Source organism: Elephantulus edwardii, unplaced genomic scaffold (assembly GCF_000299155.1).
Source record: "Elephantulus edwardii isolate Elephantulus edwardi_28Jun2011 unplaced genomic scaffold, EleEdw1.0 scaffold00224, whole genome shotgun sequence".
Classification (NCBI taxonomy): domain Eukaryota; kingdom Metazoa; phylum Chordata; class Mammalia; order Macroscelidea; family Macroscelididae; genus Elephantulus; species Elephantulus edwardii.
This window is the reverse complement of record NW_006399974.1, coordinates 149,692-154,091: the sequence shown is the minus strand read 5'-3', so window position 1 is coordinate 154,091 and position 4,400 is coordinate 149,692.

Genomic DNA, 4,400 nt, shown 5'->3' with positions numbered 1-4,400 from the left:
TTCATCATGCTCAGATCCATAATCAACAGTCTTGGTACTAGCAGTCAAGAAATCAAAAGACTTGTTGCTTTATGAAAGTTTGCTGCCAAGGACCTCTCTGAGTGCTAGAGAGTAATGATGCTAGTCTAGAGACTGTTGTTTTTACATACCATCAAGTCAAATCCGACTCACAGTGACCTTGTGTACATCAGCTCTGAACCCAGCTCTATCCTAAGCCAATTTCATCATCTCTGACACATTTACCCCCATTATTCCAGTCAATCTATCTCCTCTAGGGTCTTCCTCTTCTGTGCTGCCCCTCCCTCCACCCTTCCAAGAATGATGTCCTTCTCCAAGGACTGATCCCTTCTGGCAAAAGGCCCAAAGTATGTCAGACAGAGCTTCAAAATTCTTGTCTCCAAGGAACGCCTGGTTTCACCCTCTCCAGGGTGTATTCCTTAGCAACAGACAACTTGTATGGAATGGAGGAGTATCAGTGGAAGAGGGGAAGATGTTCAAGGAGATGCACTGACATAGTAACTTCAGCAGTATACTCAAGTCAGTCAGAGATGAAAAGGTGGCACAGGATAGGACAGGGTTCAGATTTATCATTTATAGGGTCATAATAAGTGCAACTAACCACAACCTACAAAACAAATAGGTTTTTAAAACACATTCTGTTTTGTAACCTTAATTACAGTACCATCTGCTTCAGATGGTCAAGAACTTTAGCCTTCAATATGGATTGAAGCTCAACATCAAGAAAACAAAAATTCTTATCACTGAACTGATAAGGCAACATCATGATAGATAGGATAAGATTGAAACTGTCAGTAACTTAATCTTACTTGGACTCACCATCAATGTACTTGGTACCAGTAGTCTGGATATCAGGATATATATTGCACAATATAAATATAATATTTATTATAATATAAACTCTATAATCAAGGACATTTTCAAACTATTAAGGAAGAATGATGTTAGTTTGGGGTCTAAGGTGTATGTGGTTTAGATCCTGGTCTTTTCAATCACTTGACAAAAGATACATTTGAAATGTGGTCTTTGAAATGTGGTCTTTGAGAAGAATTCTAAATATGCTATTGACTGCCAAAAGAACATATATGCCTTAGAAAAGTTGCAGTCAGAGTGCTCCTTGAAGGTAGAGATGATAACACATCATCTCACATTCTTTGAGAATGTTGGTAAAAGAGGCTACACCTTGGAGAAGGCCATTATGCTTGGAAAGATGAAAGGATGGTGAAGAAGGTGGAGGGAGGAAGAAAAATTCTGTCAGCCAGGTAGATTGACACAGTGATTGCAGCAATAGGTTTGAGTAGGTCCGAGATTAGAAGGATGGACAGGATAGGACAGGGTTTAAATCCATTGTTCATAGGGTCACTATAAGTCATATTCAACTTGTTAGCACCCAAAAACAACAACAACAACAACAACAACAACATATACTTCAGTAGGGCAACTGGAGGCTTGGATTGGTTTTTAATTCATTTTGCCTGAAAAATGCCTAGTGTGTTCTTCCCTTTTGATTTCTAACTCAGGTCTTTGCATATAATCTTTCAATACCTAGCTCTGTCTTCTTGAGCTACTTTGAAATCCTTTGCTCAGCTCTCTTAATTCGTCATTTATTTCTTTCACTTTAGCTTGTCTATGTTTAAGGAAAATTTCGGAGTGTTCAGACACCCATTTTGGACTTCATTTTCTCTTTTTCTGACAATCTTTTGCTTTATGTCATCCCACAGAGAAGCTTAGATTATAAAATGACCTGTTAATGTTGACAAGCATCTATTTTGGGGTACAGATTAAACATTATTTTGTTAAAATATTGTATTGTGCTTTGTTGTTGTTGTTATGTGTTGCTGAGTCGTTTGCGACTCATAGCGACCCTATGTACAACAGCCCTAAACCCTGCTCTATCCTGTGCCAATTGCATGGCCTCTGACACACCCATCCCAATCACCCCAGTCACTGAATCAATCTAGCTCATAGAGGGTCTTCCCCTCCTGCGAAGTCCCTCCACCTTACCAAGCATCATGTCCCTCTCCAAGGTCCTGTCTCTCCTTACAACATGTCCAAAGTATGTCAGACGAAGCCCCAGAATCCTTGCCTCCAAGGAGTAGCCTGGTTTTACCCTTTCCAGGATGAATCTGTTTGCTTTCTTGGCAGTCCAGGGTACATTCAATACTTTTCTCCAGCACCACAACTCAAAGGCATCAATTCTCCTTCTATCTTGCCTAGTCATTGTCCAACTCTCTGATGCATAACAAGTGATTGCAAAGACCATGGCCTGTATCAGGCACACCTTAGTCTCCAGAGAGACACTGTTGCTCTTGAGTACTTTAGAGAGGTCCCTAACAGCAGACTTTCCCATCACAATACGTTTTTTATTTCCTGGATGCTGGTGCCAAGAGTGTTGACCGTGGAGCCGAGCAAACTGAAGCTGTGAACAATCTCAATCTCTTTGCCATCCATCCTGATGGATTGGTCCAGTGGTGAGAATCTTTGTCTTCTTGACCTTGAGCCTCAGTCCATACTGAAGGCTGCAGTCCTTAATCATCTGCAGCAAGTGCATGAGGTCCTCCTCAGTTTTGGCAAGCAGGGTTGTGTCATCTATTGTGCTTTAAGTAAATTTTTATAGAGCAAATTAATGTCCCATACAGTGATTTATACACAGAGTGCTCCGTAACATTTTTTTTCTAGTCTGCACAATGTGTGTCAGCACTGTGTACATTTCCACTTTTGTTTCCTAGTATCTATTTGTATAGGGTTTTTTTCATTCTTTTGACATCTTAACCTGTATTTTAGGAAAATGCAAACATATTGATATTCCGTAGTATGTTTCCTGAGAGTGTTACTGTTCACTTTAAAGGCCTGTCTTTTATGTTTATAAAAGATGATCTTTGGGAATGCAGAGTCAGTTTTAATTTGGATTAAATTAAACTAAGAATCACAGATTCTGTTTCTCCTTTTGCATTCTGTGCTTTGTTAGTCTTTTTGGTTATTATTTTGAAATGACATAGGATAAAGTTTAGTTTCTCTGTACTCATGATTTAAATTTCTACCATCCATTTGAACATAATTGGAAACTTCATTTCATGATGTCTTTACTCGACCAAAATACCATGTGCAAGGGTAGTTGTGAAACTTTCTTCGGTGAAATGTTCGAAAAGCACTTCAAATACATCTCCTAAAGCTTCAGTAGTTCAATATCTGTTAATATTCAATTATGTGAGAAATCTCTTTCTTAGAGTCACAGGATCGCTATGATACATAGTCGGCTCAACAGTACATAACAACAATAATTTGGGGATGTTTAGAAACCTCATTAATTACATATGACAATCTGTGGCTGAGCTTCAAAGTAGGTGAGGAATCCTCTCACTTTTTTCAATTGTCTTTCATAGCATTTTTTATCCCTTCTTGACTTCTAAATGTTATTATTTTATGCAAACATTCTCTTGTTAACTGCTTCATTCTTTTATTGCCTCTGTGTTCTGTCATTTAATTTCGACTATTAAATATCTTTTTTGGTGAGGAGTTCCTGGACTATTAACTGAAAGGTTGGTGGTTCATACTCACCCAGAAGTGCCATGATTGACAAGCCTGATAATTGGCTTCCGAAAGACCATGTCTTCAAAACTGAGGAAGCAGTTCTACTCCACAAACAGGCAGTCACCAGGATTGAAATCAACTCAACAGCTGTTAAAAACAACAGTAACATCTATATGTGTTATATTTTAGGCTATTATGTGTTATATTTTAGGCTATTACTTTACAAAAGAAAAGATCTCCTGACGGATGGAGTTCAATTGTAAGGAGTTCCTGTGTTTTGGTGATGCTGCTCAAGTTTGCAAGAGATTTTGATGAGAAATGGGGCATATTTCTTTCCCTGGTCTCCTTTTACCAGGCCATCCAGCTGCCAGTTTAAAGAGTATTTCTCTGGTACTCCCAGGAGGTTTTGGGAACTGGCTCTGTAGTTCTCATCATAGTGGCTTTGACTGGGGAAAGTGAAGGCAGGAAAACATTAATGAGCAATTCTTAGTAGTGTAGACCTGTGCCTTTAAGAGTGAGGCAAGATTTTTAAAAATTTTATTTTATTAATTTTAATGAACATTTACAGAGATTTGGATTTCCATTCATTCATTGTTGCACTTTTCCCCTCTATCTGCTCACAGTTTGCTCCTCTCTTTGAAAAGCAAAAGATAAACTTCTTCGTTGGTATACAATCACGGCCCCTATCCCCGCCTGTCACCCCAAATGCCCTCCACTATGCAATCTAAACTCTGGATTCTTGTGATAATCATAAAACCCTATTATATATCGCTTTTAAACTGTTCTCTCCCTCATCTGATTCAATGCAGTATACATAATCTATCCAGTTTTTCTCAGTCTTACCCCAAGCC